This window comes from Drosophila virilis, chromosome X (genome assembly GCF_030788295.1).
Source record: "Drosophila virilis strain 15010-1051.87 chromosome X, Dvir_AGI_RSII-ME, whole genome shotgun sequence".
NCBI classification, from domain to species: domain Eukaryota; kingdom Metazoa; phylum Arthropoda; class Insecta; order Diptera; family Drosophilidae; genus Drosophila; species Drosophila virilis.
In genome coordinates, this window is record NC_091543.1 from 28,581,921 (window position 1) to 28,607,489 (window position 25,569).

Here is a 25,569-nt window from a genome sequence, read left to right on the forward strand (position 1 = left end):
TCTTCATTTTATAGAGTATTTAAGATTCGTTATTTTTTTACGCCATTTCGACATTTGTACATTTTCTTTAATTTATATTTTGGGCAACTGCGAAATATTTGCTGCAGTCCACCTTTTCTTCATTAGGCATAGAGCATTTGAGGTTCGTTCATTTTGCTGGATTTTTTCTTCAGTTTTTTCTTCTGCGATCTCTTCACCCCGTTCGGTCTGTCAAACGTTGCCCAACCGAAAAGAGAAATTTTGCAGTTGTTTGTGTGTCTGACCTTTGGCTTGACCGTGGGCGTGAGTTGTGCGAAAATAAAAGACCGCAGCAAATAAAAAAATATATGTATATATGTGCGTATATATAGGTAAAAAAAAAAAGAAGTAAAAAAAAAATAGTTGCGAAAATGTTTCTAGCGGGTCGCTAGTCGCTTGAAATTCAATGCTATCTACGCACACACACACACACACACACACTCACACGCACACGCACACGCACACGCACGCACACTCGCGCAATGTGCGCAAATTGGTTCAGTAGGTGGCCGTATACGTGTGTGTGTGTGTGTGTGTGTGTGTCTGCTGCTGCTGTTGTTGTTGTTGCCAGCTGGCGCGGCGTCATTTAAATTTAGCAGCAAGCAGCGAGCGGGCAGCAGAGAGCGAAGAGCGGAGAGCGCGCGAAGGGAGAGCGGGTAGCGGGTAGCGGGGCTGCGCCTTCAGCCGGCAAAATGAAACATTGAAAATCATAAAGAGAACAACAACAGCGAATTTCGCACATATCTGTCCTTGACACACATTGCGTATACGCAATTTACGCGTTGCGTGTGAGTGCGTACGCATTAGCGTGTGTGCGTGTGTGCGTGTGTGCGTGTGCGCGTGTGTGTGACCCACTTACGTATCTGACAGATACAGATAACAACATATGTTTTCAACAGTAAATTCGCAAATGCAAAACTAGTCGCGATATCAGCAGCAGCTGCTTAGCTCAGCCTCTCGCTCGCACCCGCACCGCTGAAGCGGAAGTGTTGCTCGGTTGGCTCAGGAGGGAGGGAGGGTCCCAGGGCGGGTCGTTTGGCATCTCTATCTGCTGCATTATTGGCATTGATTAATTGTGGCGCTGCGCGGCCGGTTCAATAGGTGCGACATAAGACAAATTGCACGAGTGCATCCAAAATAAAAAATGCCAATAAATTTTGGACAGCTGCGAAAAATGGCCATCAAAAATAGTTGGCTCAAATGTTGGCCAAAGATCATAGACAAAGATCAACTAAAACACTCGCAATAGCAACTCTTGGGATACACAAAATCTCAATTAATTAGCTATTTAGGTATTTCGTATATATTTATTATAATAATACTATAATAATGCACTATTTCAGATCCATTGTGAGAAATGTTGAAAGGCCCGTCGAAGCGCAAAGATTCTTTAGGCAAACGCAAATAACAAGTTATTAATAAAATGTTGACTATATTTAAATATTTTAGAGTGAACCCAAACTTTGTGTTTCCATTTTAAGATTTTACGATTTTGCATATTTATATACATACATATATATATATATCATTATGCATCATCATGATCGATGAATGGATCGGAACAGCATATCCTATGGCTAGAAGATATCTTAACCACACTCGGCATAAACAATTTCCCCTGTGCTTCTGAGATACGAGCAAAGAAAGCATTTCTCTTTTCATATATTTGCATTATACAAGTCTTTAATTAGCTTAATAAAGAAATTTTGTATATAAAAAAGTTGCCAAAACGTGCTTTATGCTTCTTATATATTTTCAATATATTTTCATTTCATATTTCATTAAGTCCTTTTTCAAAATCAACTTCCTTGTTAATCCAAGAACAACAGACATAGACCTGAAATTTCTTGTATTTTTCCAGCTAAACTTGCTTAGAGCCAAATTTTCAACTATTTTTATCTAAAAATAAGATTTATTTAAGTAAAACGAATTCCTTTTAGTTCCACTTTTTATACATCGTCAAAGGCAGCATATATATTTTTTAAGTTTGACCTATTCCATATAATGGATGCGGATATTCCTCTTAATTAAATTAATATTTTTCTGTATAATTAAAGTTGATCTTAGTATTCTTTTAAAATTCAATTTGTTTATAACTAAAAAAGTGAATATTCCTTTCCTTGAATACCCTACAAAATAGGTTTTCCACACGGCCTTTAACTAACACACATGGATTGAGATTCTATTCCAGATCTAAAAACCAAAATAATCTAGGAAAATATGCAGTACAGTATGTTAGGAAAATAAATAAATTTTCAACTGGAATTTAAATTGCATTTGTAATAAATTTGCATTTGTGCAAAATCCAGCTTATTTATTAATAATTTCTTAAAATTAGCTTTTTGCTTAATATGCCTTGTTTCTGTCTAATGTCATGCAGCGAGCGCTGCGTACGTGCCTTTGGCTCAGTCGGATGCAAGGGTCAAAGCGGGGGTGCGGGGGTGCGGAGGTGGCCTATATGAGATAACGCCAGCCACATGCATATAGACCCACACACACACACATACACACACAAAGTATACATTCGATGCACACATACATAGATGCATATATATATATATATGTATATAAAATAAATAAGCAACAAATAACAGTCAAGTGCAAGCAAACGCACAGCGTGCGTAGCCTCTCTCTCTCGCACTCATTGCCACCCTTGCTTAACTGATAAACAAAGAGCGGCGGCAGCGAAGCAAAACGTTTTTGCTCTCTTTCTTTTCATTTGATTTCGTGTTTGTTGCTAATAATTTGTTTTTGCTGCCATATGTTTGGCAAACATGCGAATTGCGTAAGCGGCGTCAGCAGCGACGGCGACTGCGACGGCGCCGTTGACGGCGCCGCCAGCAGAGAGCGCAACATTTAGCAAAGAGAATTCGCAAAATGATCACGAAACAAAAGCACAGGCCACACACACACACACACACACATAGACACGCACACGAGCGCACAACGACGGCCGTCAGCTTTGGTGCTCTTCAACTTGACTTTGAAAAATGTTGCGAGAGTGGGAGTGGGAGTGTGAGTGTAAGAGAGAGAAAGAGAGAGAGAGACAGAGAGCGCGCGCGCAAAAGTTTGCCAATTGTGCGTGCGTGTGAGCGTAGCTGCTGCTAGATTTTTGGCAACATTTTTTGCTGTGGGGCCCGGCCTCATTTTGTTGTTGCTGCGGTGCGTGCGCGATCTTGCGAATTTTTTTTTATGCGTGCGTTGTTGCTGCTGCTCACGCACTTTTTTCTGTGTTTTATTTTTCGGCTGCGACGTCGAGAGTTCATTGGCTTTTGGTGCGTGCCTATGCCGGGCCTATGACTATGATTGCTGTTGTTGTTCTTTCTGTTGTTGTTGCTGCTTTGTGCGTGTCGTTGATCTTTCGCGTAAAACTAGCAACAACAACAGCAACAAAGATTGGGCCGCGAGTTCAATGAACTTTTTTGCGTTTGGTTTATACATGCGTCGCGCTCTTGTTGTTGTTGCTGTTGTTGTTGTTGTTGCTGTTGTTGTTTCTGCGTTTGCGCAAAACTATTTTTTGGCAATGTTGTCGTTGTTGTTGTTGTTACACAAAGTTCAATAGACTCGCGAATTGTGTGCTTCTTCTTTATATGCATACATACATATTTATGTACATATGTATGTACATATGTATATATTGTATTAGACATGTAGCTGGGCCTACCGCGTTGTTTTAATAGCCAGGGCAACAAAGTTGTGCTGCTTCTTCTACTGTTTTCTGTTCTTTGGTATTTGTTGTTGTTGTTGTTGTTGTTGTTGTTGACTGCGATAAGTAAATAAGAGCACAGGCCACAAAATTGGCGATAAATACCATTGTATTATCACAATTAATATTACTTGCGGCTGCTGAAAGGGCACATGTGCGTGTGTGTGTGTGTGTGGGCGGGGGGGCTGGGGGGTTGGGCTGTGGGGCGTATTGCCAGTTACAAATGTATTGCAAATAAATTTCTGTTTTATTTTTAAGTCTTGTGAATCATCAGCCAACTGACAGCTACTTTTAGCTATTTTTTATTAGTTGTTTATTTCTATCATTTAAACATTTTCACGCGTTATTTTTTTTAATGTATTTTGCTAACAATATTTATACATTTATTTAAAGCTCACAAAGTGACAAAAGTTATTTTAATTGACGAATTGCCAAATTAATTGAGAGAAAAATTTGAAAAACTAAAGAATATGCTTAGCAATTAATTGCTTTTGAAATATAATTAATTTAATTATTAACAAATTCGAATTTGCGTTTAGATTAGTTAGTCAAATTTCAATTTTTATTTCTAAACTAATTAAATAACTTTTTATATTTATATTCTATCTTGAAACATTTCTTCTTGTTTTTTCTTCTCCTTGATATATTTCTATATGTTTCTTCTTCTTCTGCTTGATATATATCTTTATATTTTGTTTTTAGATACGTTTCTTCTTCTCTTTCTTGATATCCTGATATCTATCTTCTTCTTGGCATATATGTATCTTTATATTTCTTGAAATATTTCTTCTTTTTCTTCCATACATTTTTTGATATTTTTCTTCTTGATTTCATTTCATTTCATTTTCAAGGATCTATACGAAAAATCATTTGAGACGTGCTTCACATTTTTAGCAGAATCTAAACTTCTTCGGTAGAAATGCGATTTTACGATTTTTTTGGTGCAGCTTTAAGTTTTGTCCGACTTGCTTCAAACTTATTTGCAAAGCTCTACATAAGAACTTAATGAATACGTGTTTCAGCGATTGCGGAAATTCCACCCGAAACAGTGGTAAATTGGCGGAAAACGTTTGTATGAAAGTTGTTTGTTTACCGTCCAAGAAATTTCATTTTATACGTGCCACGGACCTGGCCAGATTATGCCCGTTAAACATATTCTTCTTCTAGACATATTTCTTTGTATTTCTTGACATTTTTCTTTTTCTTGATATATTTCTTAATATTTTTTTATATGTCTGTATCTCTTTTATATTCATATACAAACATCATGAAAATCTATTTAAATTATAATTATATTATTTTAATTATGTGTTGATTTGCCTTTAAATTAAAACGAGATGCATACATATAAATTATATATATATAATATATAATTTTAATACAAATACATATATATAATTTTAATGGATTTTAATCAAAATTGTAATCTTTTATCAAACTGCGGCATATGTGAACTTGATTCTATTTCTAATATTTAGCATAAAATCAACGTAAATAAATAAATTGCAAATGATTTCAAAGCAAATCTCTCGCTCTTATTATTCATCATAGACAGGTAAGGATAGATAAAATGAGACTTGCTTCCGGTTGAAGCCTCATCCTAATCAATTTTCTAATGGTTTTTCGTTCGATCACCTACCTCCACTGCACTATATTTCCAACTGCTTTTCTCTCTCTGAATTTGCCTCTTTTTCTAATTTAACACTCTCCAAATCATAATCTATATAGATTTACATTTACATTTATGTTTGCGCATTTACTTTATATTATATTATTTGTCAAAGGTGGCCTGGAGGTGCGATGAGGGGATTTCTTTATTAGCCATACAAAATTTATGCAGTTTTGTGTTAAGAAATAAATAAAATAAAAGGGGGCAAAACTTTCGAAAGTTCTGGTCATGGGAAATTTGCAATGAGCGATGGATGAGACGAGGTTTCTGGCCGGTGAAATTTTAAATGTCTAATTGCCGCAGCAGTTGTTGTTGTTGCTGCCCTTTTCTCTCTCTCTCTCTCTCTCTCTCGCTCCGACAGGCATATGAGACTAATGTATATATATGCATATATAAGATATCTAACTAGTTAGCCCCTTATATTTGATGTATTTTTATAAACTTTTTTTGGTTTAGTTTTGGCTTCTTGTCTAGCAAGAAAGTTGCTTGACTTTGGAACCGGATTTTTGCGAAATTTTCGAGGGTTCCAAATGCCATAAAACAGGCAACGCAATTTTATGGCAAATTTTTCTGCTATAAAATAAAAAATATGCTGTTAGGAGCGGCTGTCAACGTGTTGTTAAAGCTGTTTTTCCCAAAGCGCCAAATTAAATAGAAGAAATAATAAATTAGCTTTTAATACATCTGTGTGTGTGTGCGTGTGTGTGTGCGTGTCATCAGTTGAAATGTTTATGTAACCAAGCGTAATTAAAGCAACAACAACAACAACGACAACAATTGCAGCGGCAACAGCAACAACAACAAAAACAATGGCTAACTAAATTAACCTTGTTCTGGCCCAACGGAAAGTGCACATACACACACACACACACACACACACAGAGGCGCGATATGAGCGCAGATACATTTGTATCTTTGTTTGTATCTTGTGAGTCCTTGGTTATAATTAATCCACAATTGCACACACAACAACACACACACACACACACACACACACTTGCAGCGATGGCACGCAAGCGTCCAGTGTTTATTTTTTTGTTTTTTTTTTTTGTGGGGCGTCAACTGTACCCGAAGCGATCAGATAAATTGCCATTGGCACCTGGCCGGCAGCTCTAGAGCTCCATCCAAATGCTAATTGCCAATGGGTCAGACCTGGCTTGCATGTCAACATTGCTGCTGCTCGCTAGCTATTAGCTCAAAAGTCAGCCACAGTATGTGTCACGCAGCGACAAGCGCCGCTCTCCGCGCTTCTCAACTGCCCATATGTAACACGCATACGCAACGTGTGCTCACGCACACACACACATATATATATAATGGATGTACTTTTTCAATTTCTGCGCTTTGTGCACTTTAATTGTTTTGAAATTGTACTAAAATAATAAATAGATGATTTCATTGAGTTGCATTTTCTCTGTAAGCTGATTTGAAATGTGATTTAACATTTAAACATTAAAAATAGTTAAAGAGGTTTTATGCAAATTTATGTAATAGACAGAAGGAAGTATCTCCGACCTTATAAAGTATATGTTTACATTTTTGATCAGCATCAATAGCTGAATTGTCTGTCCGTCCAACTTTCTGCCTTTCTGTAGCTTGTTTCCGTCAAACGATAACTTGCCATCGATAAACATCGATGTCGTTCTTTAGGCAAATCTCGCTGGTTTAAAGAGCTAGAGTCACCTTATTTGACATGCAGCTCCTAAGAGAGTATAAACAGTTTAAGTATCTTTGATTTTATACCAACAACCCTCGCTCCTAGCGCTGTCTGCATTTGGTGTTGTTAGAAGAAGGTTCAGCGTATCCCCAAGTCGAGCACTCGTATTTGTTTATTTCTGACTCATGCAGCATTGATTCAATGGGGCATTAAAAGAGGCATAAGAAGATTATGGGTCGCTTTTTAATATTGGCTGATTTCTAGATGTTTTCAAAAACTCTTCTTACTAAATAGAAAAACGCAAGTTGATCTAAAAACTGTCAAGATGTGGCTTAAGGCGGAACTAAATGTCTTTATCCCAAAGAGAAGCTATTCTTGGAGCATTAAATTACCAAATACGTTTCATATGCCAACTGTTTCAGTTTCCAAATGTTTCTGTTGCCAAATGCTTAAGTTAACAAATATTAGCAATGCAGCCCTGGCATATATGTGAATGTGTGCGTGTGTGTCTTGTGTACCTATAAATTTGTATATATGTAGCTTTTTTTTTTTTGTTGTGTTCAGCTAATGCTATGCATTATTATTGTACAATATTTGTCGTTGTTGCTGTGTAAATTAGAAGGCGGCTGCCAGATAAAAGCAACAACAACTTCGACAGCAACAACAACTGCAACAGCAACAACAACAACAACAACAACAACAACATTTGAACAACGCAACTGAGAAATGCGCAATAATTGATGCACGCAAAATGCAATTACGATTTAAGGCGCAAGCGAGAAGGCAAGCCGCATGAGCATGCGCTAGAACGAGAGAGCAGCTGTGTGTGTGAGTGTGTGGGTAATGAGTCGTATGTGAGTGGTTGGCTAGCAGAACAAGAGGTGGGCTGGGGATGGGACGAGCGGCGAGGGCTAGCTAGCTGCATGTAATTGCGTTATAGTTTGTAGTTTTTTGCAATGCAAACGATAACATGCACGCACACACACACACACTCACACACACACACACACACACGCACGCACAGAGCGCCAGAAACGCCGTTTTAGGGCTACCATATTGCATATGCAACACATGCGCACGCTCTCACTGCGCTGCACTCTACTCTCTCTCTCCCTCGCCGTCTGTCTCTCCCCCTTCAGCCGCCCGTCTAACGCCCGTTTACTCTCTGGCATTGCATTTGCATTTAGTGCAGGTCTCTTTTTGCGGTCTCTTAAGCAGCCGGCGAACTTTCAAGCCGTTGCTTATGCACACACTTTGTTTGCCTTCGCTTGCTTATTAATCACTTCCTTCTTGCGTTTTGCACGCGCTTCGCGTCAGCCCGCCCAGTTCCCCCACTAGAGCGCCCGCCACCCATCCGCCGGCCCTGCCATCCATCGTCCACCCACGACACCTTAATGAACCATCTAAAGCACCAAAAGCAGCCCACACCCTGCATTTTGTGCATTTGTCAGCAAGCGACACGAACAAGCACACACACACACACACACACACATACACGCACATACACGCACACACAACCTTGAGCCTTATGCAATTGAGTTTAGACTAGGGGTTGAGGCTGTTTGTTTAGGGGCTTGTTTAAATATTAATATTTCATTTAGTTTGTTGTTGTTTATGCTTGCCGCATTCTTCAGTGTGTAATTATCGGAACTTATCGATGTAAATATAATTGATTAATTATCGATGAGCAGAATTAAGGCACGAACGCTGTTCTATCTACTACTTTGGATATTTAATTGTAATTCTTTAGATTTACCGATTAGATTTTGATTAGGTGTCAATAATCATCGTCTGCCGTGAATGAAGGCTTAAGCTTGAATGATATGTGCATATCGTTAGAAAACGATAACTTAATAAATAAACTGTCGAATAGCAAGAATAAGGGCTTAAGTCTGATTTATATGATTTATATCGATTCAAGCGCACAAATTAATAATTAAAGCAAGAGCCTGAATGAAACTGACTGAAGTGAACGCTTTTATATCTTTTACTTGACATATTTCATTGAAATTGCTTAAATTTATCGATATCTAATTTGACAAGTTATCGATATACATGGCTTGAATTTACTGCTCTGTAATAATCGCCAGCTTATGTTTAAGTCCACAGACTTGTGTCTTATTGATATATGCGCAAAAGACTTGTCGAGCAAAACGTTTGAGGACAAGGCACAAAAGCGAATCGAGAAGAACGGCCAAATGAATGGGCCATATTTTACCTACAAATTTGCCCGCACTTATCGCAATATTCTGCATTCACATTGTCTTCATCAACATATTCAATCATTTAGCTTTTGCTTTGATCGACATTCATTCAACTGATGTGAGTTGTTCATCTGATTCATTCATGCCAACGCTTCCGCATTCACAACAACAACAACAACAACAATAACAACAGTTACGCACACTTGTTGCCAGTGTTGGCAATCGGCATTTTATGCAACACGAGTGCGCTTAACTACTTTATGCATTGCTTTTAATGTTGCTTATTTATTTATTTATGGTTTTGCTGTTGTTGTTTTTTAATCGAAAAAGCGTGCTCAGCTGCGTGTGCGGGGAGGCGCCACCTTTCACAACGGCAACGGCACGCAGCTCGTACGCCAAATGATTAGCGGCAATTACGTATACGAATTAAAGATATATATGTATAGGCATGTATATATAAGAAATGCAGCTTTTTTTTACCACGAAACGTGCCTGGTGGGTGCTCTGTGATTGCAGACAGCCTCGTTGGGCACACTTCGATGCGATTGGAACAGTCGCCCATGCATTGGTCGATTGTCTCGACCCTTAGAGCCAGGCAAAAGTACACAAAGTAAAAGTAAGCAAGTTAGCCAAGCTTAAAGCTACATGAGCAACGAGAAAGAGCGTATATCTTGGGCACGCCGAAAATGTAATACCCTTGCAGACATTTGCCCTGCGATATCTGAGAATAGTAAAGCGCGTAAATGGCGACGTCTCCTTCTATGCAAAATAGTGCCCTCTACGAGGGTGTAAAAAAGGCCCAATATCATACAAAATTCTACTGAATATAACTGTTGTCATGTTTCTGTGCACATGTAAAAGGCAGCTGAAAGCATCTCAGACCGTATAATACAAATATTCTTTATTAACACATTTGGGTCGACTCAACCTTGCCTGTCTATCTTTATGAACGCGTCGATCTCGAAAACTACATGAGTTAGTGGCTTATTCGAATATTATATCCAACTTTGTCCAGAGTAAAACGAGCTTATCACTTTTCTTTCGATATCCTCCCCCATATTATCGATAGATATCGATTTTGTGAGATGATTTTTCAAGCGTAGCTCGAGGATTATAGATCTGAACACATCAAACTTGGTATGTAAGCTCTCGCATAATTTGTACAGATTAAATATATGTCATTTTTTGAATACCTTTCGCCCATTGTATCCAAAATTGTAGAAGACTTATTTACATAGGTACAGCCTTGTACTTTGGTATGCACACACTGTTGTATGCCCTGTTGAAGCTACGAAAATTTAATAAAATTTGGACTATAAGAACCGAAGTTAGCTGGGAGTGCAACCAAGGGGGTTGGAATGTGTGGCAAAGGGGCAGATGCAGCATAGACTTGTCGATGACCTGTTTCCCATTTGTTTCGTTGTTCAGCCTAAAAGATCGCCAAATCAGTTTTAGCGGTTTTTGTGCCTATTGCACTGCGCGACAACAAACAACAAATTTGCAACCTTTCAACTGCAACTGTAATATGAATAACTATTTGCGCTGTGCTTGTTGTTGTTCGTTGTTCGTTGTCGAACGTCATTTGCCATTACTCGTAAATGTCACATATTTATGCTGATGATAACGGCGCTGTTTGCCGTTTCGAGCGTGCGAAACAGGCAAGCGCTGCCCGCCTGCCCATGCCGCCCCCTTTGAGCGTTGCATGCAACAATTCGCTGTCAACAAACAAACGCAGCGAACTCTGGCAAAACTCTCTAAAAATGACTAAAACAAAATTGATTTGTCACGCTGCGCATAAATTGCACATGAGCAACTGTTGCTGCTGTTGTTGTTGCTGCTGTTGCTGCTGTTGCTGCTGTTATTTGTGCTGGAAGCTGCAGTCATTGCAGTCACTTTGCCATGCTTTTCAATCAATAGAAACAACCTTTTTTCCCTTTTGTTTTTCTTCTTTTTTGCCTGCTTTTTCCAACAGTTTGCTTGGCTTCTCTTTGGTTTTTCCTTAGCTTTCATTTGGCTTTTGCCATTTCATCAATTAGGCGTTAATTTTTGCCTGCCTGCAATTTAACGGTGCTAACGTTTTATTAATGAGCCAACGCATTTGGGGCCTGGGAACCAGCCAAAGCTACAGCCAGCAACTGTGCAACTGCCACAACATGTGCCAATAAAATGCCATAAAATTCAATCAAATAAATAAACTTTTGCAAATGTCTTTGCAAATCATAAATAAATACGCGTTTTTTCCTAAAGCTAAAAAAAAAGTGTGCCCAAGGCCAAGGTCGGCCCCTGAAACGTTTGATAATGGAACGGATTGGCTTAGAGCGAGCGTTGCCTGAGCAGCTGGGCGTGGCAGAGCGCGACGAGAGGCGGCGGCAACAGCAACAGTTGTTGTTGTTGTTGTTGTTGTTGAACGGAAGTGAACGACGTCTGCGCTTTGCTTTTGACAATGGGAAGTGAATGCAAAGATCACAGCAAACAGCAGGCAAATGTGTGTGAGTGTGTGTTGTGTGTGAATGTGTGTGTTTGTACGAGTAATTGCCGTATGTGTGCTGTGTGATGTGTGTGTGGACAACAATTGCCTGGCTGGGAAGGTTTCAATTTAATTGTCTTTTTTATTTTTTTCATTTTGCGCAATTGCAAAAATTGCTTTAATTAGCCAAAATGTATGTGTGTGCGTGTGTGTGTGTGTGTGTGTGTGTGTGTTTGTGTGTTGCTGCGTTAATTGCAGCAGCCAAAAATTAGCCAACACTGACACACACGCATATACATGCACACACACACGCACACAAACTGTCAGCCATGACGGCTGCTCAAGCGCTTTTTGATTGACAGCTGCCCCAACAGCTGACACGCCCCCTTGCCAAACATCTGCCCCCGCGACGCGTCTAATACCTGCCCCGCATTTGTATTGTACTACGCTTTGATTTGAACGAACGGACTCAACAAATTTGCGGTCTGCCCAACTACAAATTTTTACCATTATAATTATTTATTTTTTATTAAATGAGCAAGCGCAGTAATATGTTAGATAAATATTCTAATAATAAATAATACTAATGTTAATATTTTTGAGTCGTTTCATTTCAATTAGCGAGAATCGTCATCAGCCGCATTAATGAATAATAATTATTCAAAAGCAGAAATGCAAGAACATTTTTCAAGTTTATTATTATAATTATTACTATTATTATTACTATTATCATTATTATTAATATTATTAGTATTATTATTAGTATTATTATTATTATTATTATTACTATCATTATTATTATTATTATTATTATTATTTTTATTTATATTATTATTACTATTATTATTATTATTATTATTATTATTATTATTATTATTATTATTATTATTATTATTATTATTATTATTACTATCATTATTATTATTATTATTATTATTATTATTATTATTATTATTGTTATTATTATTTTATTTTTTTTCATTATTATTATGATTTTTACTATGACTATTATTATGATCATTATTATTGTTATTATTGTTATAAGTTATTAACCCAACTTTTGCCAAGAACTGCATTCATAATTCAGGCTGAGATCGTTTTATGGTTTCTTTATATTTGTGAAAAAACCGCCTAAATCTTATTATTTTTTACTAATGTTTCCACCTACACATTTAAATATAAAATTATCATTCAGTTTCTAATTTTTTTGAGAAGCAAAATATTTAATAAATATTTTTTTATTTTTTTATTATTTATTTCGAATTGTTGCTTACGCATTAAAATATGAAAATAATATTTTAAAATTTGACATCTTTCGAAATTCATATTTTTATTCCACATTCGGATTAAACTACTTGTCAAAATCGCTTGTCAAATTTGACACAGAAGTTTAATTTGTATTACTTAATGCTGTTAATAAATACATATGAGAGCATAAAATGGCAACTAGTTTGCTTGAGCTTTAAACTATATTGAATTTATCGAGGTATAGTACATTAATTAGTTCAATTTATATAATAATAAAATAGCTAAAAAGTGAATTTAATTGTGGACTTACCTTAAACTAAAACACTCGCCAGTCGGGCGTTACCCGTCCAGCAATCCATAAGTTTCAATTTTCAATTGATTTGTTTTTTGTTGTTGTTTTTGTTGTTGGATTTAGGCCGTCCTCGTTGGTTGTTGTTGTTGCGTTTGCTGTTGCGTTTGCTGATGACGTTGTTGTTGTTGTTTATGTTCTTGTGGTTAATTATGTCGCTTTTGGTTTCAATTTGTTTTTATTTTTTGCTTGATTTTTTTTTATTTTCTATTTTTTCACTTTTTGCACACCGAAAACTGTTGCATAGCACGTTGTACAACACTGCTGTCCGAAAAATAACCGTTTTTGAATGGTTTTTGCTTTTGATTTAAGTTTTTGTTTTTGTGATTTTTGTTTTTTGTTCTTTTGTTTCGAGCTCGAAAGAATTGTTGCCCAAAGAAATTGTTCAAATTGTGATCATTTTTTATGCTGCTTCTTCTTCTTCTTTGCTCTTCTATCGTTTATCTTAATGTGTTATCGATAAAAATGTAATTGGTCCAGTTTGTTGCAAATATTTCGTCAAGTTTGCTTTTGAGAGAGAGTGCCCGTGTGTGTGTGTGTGCGTGAAGTTGTGTATGTGTTTGGGTGCGAGAGAGAATGTTTTGTTTTCGATAGCCGGAGAGCGCTGCCAGAGTTGTAGCGTGTGATTCTTGTTGCTGTTGTTGTTGTTGGTGTTATCGATAGGCTTTTTGCTGAGTTGCTTATCGATTCGCCGAGATTTCGTAGTTGATTTTCTTTAAGTTTTACACGCTTTCTTCTTCGTTGAAATTTAGAATTTTGAAGAATATGCTGCAAGAAGAAGATACAGAACAAAATGCTGAAGTTAGTAAGAATGATTTTTGTCCCCTTATGTAAAATTAAGAATTAATAATTCCTCAACTATTTCAAAATATTCGCTACAACCCATATATTTTAAATTTTCATTTTAATCAGACTCTGACTAAGTACTCCGAAAATAAACATTATTGTTTGCAATGCCAACAAAATCTGGTCACACTTTGTTCAAAAGCTCAGTTAACAGTTAACAGTCAGGAACTTTACGAAAACAAAAGCAAAGTTTTGAATAGTGCACAAAGAAAGAACAACAGAACAACAACAACAAAGCTCAAATGTAGGCTATGGTAAATGCGGCAGCTAGAGAGAAGCAGAGAGAAATGGGCGACAGGAAAGGGTGCCCGTTGGGCGGGTCTGAGTGGGTGGCGGCAAAAACTGCAGCCAACAATTTGACGTAAAACTTTCACTATTTTAATTACCTAGCGCAAATTTTGTTGTTGAACAACAACAACAAGAGTCAATGCCAAAGTCAGTCGTAGCTGTTGTTGTTGTTGTTGTCTGTCGCTGTCTCAAAAGTCTGGCAAATGTCTGCGGCTGCTTCAAGTGCCCTGCAATACAAGTGCAGCCAGACACAGACACACACACACACACACACACACACACACACACACACACACACACACACACACACACACACACACACACACACACACACACACACACACACACACACACACACTCACACACACTCACACACACACACACACACACACACACATACACACAAAGAGCACATACATGAAAAGTTTTGCAGCATTGTTAGTGCTGCTGTTGTTGGTGCAACATGTGGCATGCTTAATTATGACGCTGAGAAGTCACAGCGACAATGTCAACTGTTGAATTATGAGCCCACACACACACACACACATACACAACATAGAGTGAAAAGTTTAATTTTTGCCAACTTTTGTGCCGCGTGACGTCATCATCGTCTTTAACTTTAGATGCCCTGCTTCTTCCTCGGCCCGCCACATATTTTAATCAGCCTTGCAGCATCTCGCATCAACTTTATCAACATCACGAAAGCAACAAGCAGCAACTGAAAGTTGCGCTGGCATTGAAAAACTTTTACTTTGCCGCATAAGTAGGTTGCCCCAAAGTGAGTCTCTCTCTGTCTCTCTGTGTCTATCTCTCTCTCTCGCACCCTTTCGCACTCTCTCCCACTCACACTCTATCTCATGTTCTGTCTGTCTGTGGAAAAAGTTCAAGTTCATGGCAAACAAATTTTCTTTAAGCTAAATTATGCATAACATTAAGATTATTCGAAGCAAAATTATTCAAAGCGGAAGTGAATAGTTGCATGAATAGATCGAATATAAATAGATAATATTCGCATTTGTATTTAAAGCAAATTTTTGAACCTGATTCACTTTTCATGCTAATAAATGATACGCTCGCAGCTTACGTAGCCAGACAGCTTTACAATGTGGATTACAATGAGGTTTGACATTAAGTTCCATGCGGCTTTGCAAATGTGCTGAGACTGATTAATGCCGGCTTTTTAAACGTAAGTCGCAACACATTCAGACTTTGCTTAAAATCAGATATAAGACAGAGCTTAAATGATATCAGCTTAAAGATAAACAGCAATTAAAACAAATTCAGTCACGAATATAACTTTAACATGTTTTAGAAAAACTAAGTATACACACATCTTCAGGCAATAATAATATTATCTATCATCAGCATACATTTTAGAAAGTCTACGTTTTTTTTTTATCGAATGCTAATGTCAACTCAATGTGAACTTATGTACACTGCCTGTTAACTTATGTTCATTCGTATAGTTAACAATATGTTGGAAATGTTGACTCAATGTAAAATTAATTTATGTTAATTTGGGAATATGTTATTGCTGTTATACAATTGAATGTGAAGCTGATGTTGTACGACATTAAACCAAGGAATTCATAACAGACTGATCTCAATGTAATGTTGGTTTATTTGTATTTGTGAATATGTCTTTGTTCATTTACATAATTTAATGTAAAGCGAATGTTTGCTTAATCGGAGAAGATTAAGGAAGTGATAACAGACAGTTAACAGAGGGAGTTACCCTGTTAACATCTGTTAACTCGTGTTAAGATGCCACGAATGTGACCACAAAATAATCGTAATTCATGTAAATTTGGGAATGAGTTTTCCTTTATTTACAATTGTAGGTAAAGCAAATGTAGGCTTAGTGGGAAATGTATATTAAACCAAGGAACTGATAAAAAGAATGCCGTAGCCACAGCAGTTGCTGGCAAATGAAATGAAAAGCTGGCGAATAATGCAGAACGGGGCAGTCAGACTAAGAGCCAGTTAGTCAGACAGTTAGACAGACTGTTGAACAGAGGGGCACAGACAGGGCGACAGCTAAGTTAAACCAATGCCAGACAGTCGGCAAAGTGTGAAGAGAGGGCAAGGTGCAGAGGGAGGGATCGGGGGGAAGGGCGGCGAAGACACAGTTGTGGCAGACAAAGGTTGTTTGGTAAATACCGAACACGGCACAGAATATGTCTATGACTAGACGCTGTCTGTTGTGGCACCTTACAATAAGCAACATCCCCAAACAACTCACACCCCCCTGCTGCTCACCTGCCACACGCCCTGCGCAGTTGCCTCATGAAAGCGACTCCGAGTCCAGACAGAAAGCCCAAGCCCGCTGACGACGACAGCCTGATGACTAGCTGCTTAAAATGTCTGCACAGCTGTTTGATGAGTGTGTGTGCGTGTGTGTTGTTGTGTTTCTGTGTGTGTTGCATCAACAGTTGAAGTTGCAGCCATTGCGCACACATAAGGCTATCGACATATTTTTTAATGTTAGCAGACACAGGACACCTCGCATAAAGAGCGAAAAGCCCCTCACGACAGTTAGTCGCAAGTCGCAGGTGAATGTTGCGCGTGTGGAATGCCACATGAAATGGGGCAGCAACGTTGCTGTTGCTGTTGCTGTTGCTGCATACGCTGCGTGTTTGTGTGTCTGTTGCACATTAAATTTTGTTTTATTCTTGACAATGCGACGTCGTCTTGCGTTTTAATTTCGTTTTCTTTTGTGCATATTTCATTTTCTCATTTATTTCGTTTATAATGCTCTGTCCGCCAGCTGCAGCAGAGTATATTCGGCTGCAGTGTTTAAGCTAGTGACGCGATACTTGACAGAAGTTTGTGGCCACGCCTACTAGGACGCAGTGCAAGTCGGACGCCATATTTGGAAAGTCTTGACCTTTTGCTGACACTCAGCGAGCCCACGAGAAAGCAGTCACTCCTTGAAGTTGTTTTACAACACTATACACAGAGTATTGCGCAGTCGTGCAACATTCTTTATTTTTGGTTTTAGTTTTGTATCTGCCCTGCCCCTCTTGTGCTTATCGATTGAGCTGCGCCCTCTGCCACTCGCCCATTTATGATAAGCAGCCAGTAGGAAGAAGGCAAGGACATTCACTCAGCTCCTGAGTTGCCCTTCGTCTTCGACTCTGCCCCTGTCTGTGACTTTGACTCTGCCACTGCCTCTGCTTGTTGCTGCCATGCGTGACCGTCCGATGCCGTTGACAATAAATTTATGCAATTATCATCAACAACATCATCTGCATTCAATTTTAGGTTGCACAACTTTTAGCGGCAACTGTGCGCGCTTTGTGCCCCTCATTTCTGGCTGTACTATTTTTTGTTGTTGTTCCTGCTGCGCCTCTTTTTTTTCATTTTCGCAGAAGTTAACAACAACAAAAACATTAAGAAACTGCCTGTCTTGGCGTTTATTAGAAACTGCGGAATTTCTCAGTCGAGCGTTGACGGCTGCGCGACAAATTCGTTGAATTTATGAAATTTTAGAAGTCTGCCTTAAAAAAAAAAAAGACAAAAAAAAAACTGAGCAGTTTATGGAGCTCGAGTAACAGGGCACATGTCACGGAATTGCAGTTTGCATATGAGATAGCTGAAAACACACACACACACACACACACACACACACACATCACAATGGCATCTCGCGCCAGTTTATTTATTGACATAAGCCCAGCAAATATATCACAAGTACTTGACTTAAGTCTCTGAGCAGCCATAGAAAACTAATTTGAATACATAAATATACTAAATATATATATTATATTCGTTTTTATTACCAGCTAAGGCATCCTTTAAGTATGCCACAAATTTGATAGCATATATATACATATATATGCATGTATAAATATACATATATCAAGATCTTATGGAACTGACGGACCATAGCAAGCAGAGCTACCAAGTTGAGTATTTGGTTTCTTTTATATTAAATATTGAGAATTTGATTAAATATTTTTTAAATTCCTTCTTTTTTTTTTTTGTTTAACATCAATAGAAATAGAAATTTGTCAAACTCTTTTTAACCGAAGTCTCATTTTTTTATAGTGCTGCACAATGCTTGCTATTGTTGAATACAGTGTTACTTACATAATTGATCAAAAATTTTAAACCGTAAGTTCTTTCTTGTTTAGTGTTGATCAACGCTAAGTATTGTTATATATCTAATAGCCTGTTCTTGAAGAACTGTTGCACAACACTGGCTCTGAGTGTTGCACAATGCAATTAACCCGAAAGCACGCAAATCTTGTGCTCGCCTGCTTAGCTGGAGTTCGGCTTGCACATTGCACATATGTATACATTTTATTTAATGTATTTGTTTATAATTATTGCATGATTGTTGCGGGCTGTCAGACCGCCCGCCCGGAATTGCTGACACTTTGCATTTTCGCTGGGGTCTCTGCGCCAACTGTGGACATGGGGCTTTGCGGTGCGGGGGCGAGAGGGGTCTGTCCGTTGTGTTCTGGACTCGGGTCTTCGGTTGGGTTGTCAGTTTCATATTCTTTCGTCGCTGACGTTGACTTTTGAGAGCGGCAACAATGTTGCCTGATGATTGTTTTTGTTGTTCTGCTTCTTCTAGTTGCAGTTGTTGTTTTTTTCGCATTATTTTAACAACTCTTTTTTATTTTGTGTTTTTGTTTTTTTGCCTATGTGTTTTTCCAGGAATACCGTCACTGATACGCTGCCATAAGTCCAAAAACAACAACAACGAAAAATTATTGTTGCATTTTTCACAACGTCATTTTCTGGGAAATAAATGCAGTCCATCCACAAAGGGAACGGGGAGCGGCCAGCATAAAAAAATTTTGTTTGTTGTACAATAATTTATGCAAATATTGCAGACGCGCTAAAAAGCAGCAGCATCGGGAGGGAGAAGGCGATGGGTAGCGTAACCTCGACTAAGCGAGCAAGGGAACTGGCCAGCAATTGTCTGGCCGTCTGTACGTCTGTCTGTCATGCAGCTCGTTGCTCAGTGAACAAGTGTGTCAGTCAGTTGGACGCTTCTCTACACACAATTGAGCATTAAAACACAGCTGACATGGGCATTGGTAGTTGATGGGGCGAATTAGAGGGGGAGGGGGTATAATATGTGTGTCTGCTCTCTGCCCCAGCTCTTTTCCTTGCTTTAAGGCAGTTGACTTTCAAGCACAAAATTGAAACAAAACTTTAAACTAACATAAACATTGTTTTCCAACACTGAAAAACAAGTTACCTTGCTTTAAGAGAGCTGACTTTCGAGCACATAGTATTCACAACACCTTAAGCTGTTTAACAATAATATAGACAAACAAATGTGTTGAGAGCTCCAATTGATTTTAATGTAACGTGATATTGTTAACCCTGTGTAAAGCTAGAACATTAGTTTTCTAACACTGAAATGCAAATGTTTAGCTGCTGAAATTGTGTGTATGAGAAGAACATAGCCAAGCACTTGTTTACACTACTGCAATTGGCATTAATTTTAATTCATTAACTATTTCTTTTAATCGTGTTAAGCTAACTACAACAAAATTGATATCGTTGATAGTGTGGACAGTCTAAGAACAGTACAATATTATTTTCCAGCACTGGATGTTAAGGTTAAGTCTGTGCAAGGCAGCTAAAACTCCGAATAAACCAAATTAAAATAAAGAAGCTTACAGTTGTTTTGATACAACTGACATAACTTTAATCTAAAGTGTTCATTGTATGATAAGTTCGCTCTGGCATTGTTTTCGAACACTGGAAGGCAGAGTCTTATTCCATGCTATTCCATGCAGCTAACACGTTGAATAACAATATTTTATATATATACATATGATGGATTTGGACTGGAGAATGTGTTTTACATAATTATAATGAGAGAATTTAAATGTGAATGTTTTACTATTTAAAACGGCAAACTGAAGCAAATCAATGAAAGAGATTTTTCCAAGCTGCTTCTTCGGTTGGTGACCCGCATTGAACCCCAAGACAGAGGCAAACGTTTGATGGCGTATTGCGTATGCTCCTAACAGGGCGCCACTTGGGACATTGTCACTTCTATATTGAAAGTGTGTTGGTGTGTGTGTGTGTGTGTGTGTTTGTGTGTGTGTTTGCGTGTGTGTGTATTGGCTTGTGTATGCGTTTGATGCCGCCTCCTTCTTTCGCACAAACACTTGAGCACGCATTTGGCGGCATCGTCAGCTGCCACTTGGGCGTTTTTTTATGTTTTTTTCTTTTTTGAAAATGCAATCGATATATGGCACACACGCATCCACAGACATACACATTCACACACACACACACACACACACACACACATGCACACGCACACTTGCCGCAGAGGGTGGCCTCAAATAATTAATAATAATTTATGTCGCAAACTTTGTCGCAGGCACTGCAATTAGAAGCCTAGTCGAGGCGCGCCCATTCGAGCCAAGTCTCGGCCCAAAAAGGAGACCCTACAAAATTATGCATAAACGCATTTTAGTGCGCCAACAAGTAGGCAATACCCTGCGAGGATGACGCGTCGGTGCAACTACAAAGAGAGACAGCGGCTCAGGGGGCGTGCGGGATGCAAGGGCGTAGCTAGCAAACGGGGGCGTATTTTTCTTCTGTTTTTTTTTTTTTTTTTTGCTTTTGTTGCATTGCGTTTCTTTTTGCTGAAGTGTACTCGAAAACGCACTTCTCGCCCGAACCAGGCGGCGAGCGGCAGGGGGCGGGCGGCAGTCCTTGCAACAAAACAAAAAAAAAAAAAAAAACAGAGGAAACTTAGATGCACGCAAAGCGCCTTTGATCCTGGCGTCGCAGTCAGCAACTAGCTCACGCAATTTGAAAAAAAGCAAAATAAAAAAGGAGAAGAAATTGAAGAGTTTTGTCGACGCTGACAGCAGCAAAAACAACAACAACAACAACAACAACAGCAGCAACAAAGCTTGTTGACAAAAGGCAACAAACAACAATAAACTTTGCAGAAAAGCACCCAAGGGAGTGCACAGGAAGGGGAGTGTTGGGGCACGGGGAAGCGAGAGAGAGAGAGGGAAATAGAGAGAGAGAGAGATAATGAAAGACCGTCGAAGTGCGTTGCATTCCGTGCATTGCCATCAACGCAGAGTTGATGCCGTCCTGAGTCCTGGAATGACAACCATGCCAAGAGGCTGGGACCAGTCAAGTGTCATGAGGAGGGGGGAATTGTGCGACATGCTGTGCGTCCTTGCAACAAGATAGTGTGTGTGTGTGCCACGAGTCACGAGCCGCAGCTAATCAAGTGTTACAGCAGCTTTGCGGCACCTGCTGCGATGAAGTTTAAAAGCTCTCGAGTGGCTCAAAGCTGTCACGCAGATCAAGGATAATATGTTATCCTGCACAATATGCAACTAAATTTAACATATTTACAGATATATATCTATAAATGTACAGTATTTTATTTATCAAATGGTAAAGCTTGACGATCTACGAGCTTTAACATTTAAAGCTCGAGCTGAGAAGCTTTAATGCTTCCAACTTCAACTCTGCAAAAGAGGCAGATAAAGTAAAAATTTCCCTTTGATTGATTTAGATTTTAATGAAATAGTTGAGTGCAAAAGTATCTGCCAGGCGACACTTATTCTTAGTTCTCAGCTTAATTAATGTGAGCAACAAAGTTGAAGCTTTCCTTTTTTGCCCTCCTGAGAGAATATGTTTATATTCCGAAACGAACAGATTATGAACTAGTTCCCTTGCATATTGTTAACAAATATTATAGTAAAACAATATTTATTTCTCTCTGCTCACATTAATGTATGTTTCTTACGAACCAACCCAATTTTAATCTATGAACTAGTTCCCTTGAATATTTCTAAAATATGAACACATACGATCGCTGCTCGCACAAACTTCTGATGTGAAAAGAAGCAGTGAAAAGCTGCCGCCACACTGCATTCCTCTCTCTCTCTCTCTCTCTCTCTCTTTCTTTCTTTCTCACTCTCTCGCTCTCTGTGCCACGCTCCCCCAGGCTCTCGCTAGCTGCACTTGCACTGGCATTTGTTTGACTTTGACTCTTTTGTCAGGATGAAAAGCCGCGGTACACGCACAAGCTGCATTCAGCTGCTCATCAGACTGTCTGTTTTTGTTGTTGTTGTTGTTGATGATGAGGTTGTTTTGTTGTTGTTTTAGTTGTTTTGGCGCACTGCCGCCTGTCAAAGTCGATTTGTCTTGACTGTCACAAGCAGCAGCAGCAGCCGCTGGCCTGATAAGCTGCGTAGCCTTTGACAGGGCGGGAAAGCAGTGGACAGGGAGATGAGCTTTCATTTCTAATTGTGACAACAACAGCTATGGCAACAGACAACAACAGCAACAACAGCAACAACAGCAGATGCAACAGCGCAACGAGCCGCGACAAGTGCAGCAAATGCCCCCGAAAAAAGCGCCGAAAAAAAGAGAGGCAAAAAAAAACTGGCCATAGGGCATGTATGTGCTTATGGTGGGGGTCCTGCCGGCAAGTTTTAAAGGACCTTTTGTCCGCTGTCGGCAGAGTTAACTGTGAGCAACAGCAACAGCAGCCGCAGCCGGCTCGGGGCCCAGGGCCAGGGCTAATAAACTTAACTCAAAATGCGGCCGGAAGTGCGTGCAGCAGCAGCAAATAAATGTCCCAAAAACAACAACAACAACAACGAAAAAATGCAACAAAAAGCCAAAAAAAAAAAACAAAAAAAAATGAAATAAAAAGAGACTGCCACCGGGGCCGCCGCTGCTGATGAGCCCCGGAGCCGCGAGCCCCGAGTCTGAGCCGCGGCACAAGTGGCATTTGGGGTCGACTCGCGTACTTGCCACGTTGTTGTTGTTGTTGTTGTTGCTGTTGTTGCTGTTGTTGGTCGTCAACACGCGTTCCACTTCACAACGTACGCACACACACACACACACACACACACACACAGACGCGGATGCAATTGCATTGAGCGTCGCCAACCCCAAAAAAATGCCAAAAAAAAAAACAAAAAAAAAATAATAATACACATAAACAGCAACAAAATAAGAAGAAGAATTGCCAAAAATTACCGAAAAATACATGCGATACAGGCAGGGAGTCCCTGCTAGGACAGGCTAGCCCTTGCTGGCAGCGGGCAAAGGGGGAGGGGCGGAGTGTTGCTTGCCTCATTGTCGGTTATCCTGTCGCGGCCGCTGGCTCGTGTTTAACCCCTTTTCCTTATGGTTTTTTACCCCTTTTCTTTTCCCAGCAATATTCCGGTATACGGAATGTGTTACAAACAGGCCACGTCACACACACTCACACACACACATACACACACTCACACAGACGCACACAGACGCACAGCTATAGCGGGCTATAGAGGCTATATAGAATGAACCGTCGACCAACTGAAACTGAACCCAACCCAAACTGGAAGCTCGGAGGTGTACATTGCACTAAAAAGGAACAAAATATATATTATAGAAGGGTTCTCAGCGCCAGACAGACTCTGTTCTTTTTATACACAGATATACATATATAAATATATATTATATATATATATATATATATATATATATATATATATATATTATATATATATATATATATATATATATATATATAACTTTGGATATGAGGGAGCTTGTTGTTTTCTTTGATTTTTCTGGCTAGCAAAAATTGCACACAACAATTTGGTCCGACTTAATCGCAGGCTTTGCTCTTATTTCGCTGGGTTTTTAGGGTGGACTACAATTTCGCTTTGATGAATCGTTTTGGTCAGTTATGAGACATATTATTAAGGAACTTTGACTTTAGGTGAGAAGCTTTTAAATACAATAATAATGTGAGCATGGTGGACGCACCTAGGCTACATTATCAAGGATCAGGCTATAAAATAATAGAGCGAACTTGGATAACGAAAGGATTTAGATGAAAGGAAAATTAAATGCAAGTTATCTACTCCCTTGATAAACAAAAAAACAAGTGAAATCTATTCGGGTGTGCTCGACTTGGGATTACCCTGAACTGGATGGTCGAAACAATGTGACCATGGAGGACAAGAAGTATGCAGCATAAGAGAGAAACCTGAATGACAAACTATATAAAATTTCGATTGATTTGGAGAGCCAAGTTAAGATGAGAAGACTACGAAGTTGATTCGCATCGATTTCAAGCTTACAAAAAAAACCAAATGAAAATTGGGTATATCAAAGAGATGCAAAGTTAACAGATTTAAATAAGAATTGGTCACACTGCGTCGTCCAGTTATCATTGAAGCTTTCTCCCCACTTCGTAGAGCAATCAAAATTCGCTGTAAGCGAATTTTTTTTATGTCCATTTTTTCCCCTTTTTTTTCTGATGGCTTTGCACATGTTTTGGTTCCACTTGGCGAGCTAAGCTCAAGAATGCCAAAAGTTGCATTTGCACCGAAATAAACCCCCCCGCCGCCGCCACCTAACAGCGGAAAACATATTTGCTGCGACTCTAGGGGAGTGCTTGCAGCGGGCAGTTGATGGGTGGCGGGTAGCGGCCGAGCGTGCGGGGCATGGTCTGTATGGGAGGGGGAGAAACCTAATAAAAATGCATGGAGTACACGAATTTATGTACAGATATATGTAAAGTTTTCTACATATGCCGCGTGGTGTGACAGGAGGCAGCTTAACCAAGTTACCGCAAAAATTGCGACGAGGGTCCCTGGGAACAAAGCGAGATAGAGCGAGCGCGACGGAGGAGTGGGTTAGGGTATGGGTGAGGGGGGGAGGGAGAAGACTGAGTGCACGGCACACACACAGGCAGCTCGGGAAGCGCTGCAGCGACGCATTGCCAAAAAAAAAACAACAACAGCAACAAGAAGAAGACAAAAACAACTGTATACGAAAAAAGCGTGCAAAAAGGAAGCGAAAATAAACGAACTCTTGCACACACAAAATTGGGACAAAACAAAAGTTTCAACGGGTCGAATGGTGTTGATATTCTCATGGTGGCAGCGCCCCTCCCCCACCCCCCCTTCCCCTCTACCATCAAATCGCCATCTACCCTCTCCACTGCTGCTGCCGGTGGTTAAAATATGCTGCGCGCCGGCGTTTCCCGCGTGGAATTTTAAAGCCACTCATCAGCGTTGCATTTGCCGCTTTCTTTGTTTTATTATTTCTTTTTTTTTTCGGAACTTCTTCTTCTTTTATTTTTATATTATTTTTGGTTC

At 39.2% G+C, this 25,569-nt stretch overlaps 1 protein-coding gene across 9 annotated transcripts in view; it reads right to left on the reverse strand.

Moving 5' to 3' along the window:
* mamo (maternal gene required for meiosis) overlaps nt 1-25,569 on the reverse strand; it is a 185,282-nt gene that overhangs the window by 132,624 nt on the left and 27,089 nt on the right. For all 9 annotated transcript variants that reach the window (XM_070211302.1, XM_070211304.1, XM_070211301.1 and 6 more), the window contains one exon: nt 13,280-14,086. The gene's annotated coding sequence lies outside the window, so the exon portion shown is untranslated. The remainder of the gene's footprint in view (nt 1-13,279; nt 14,087-25,569) is intronic.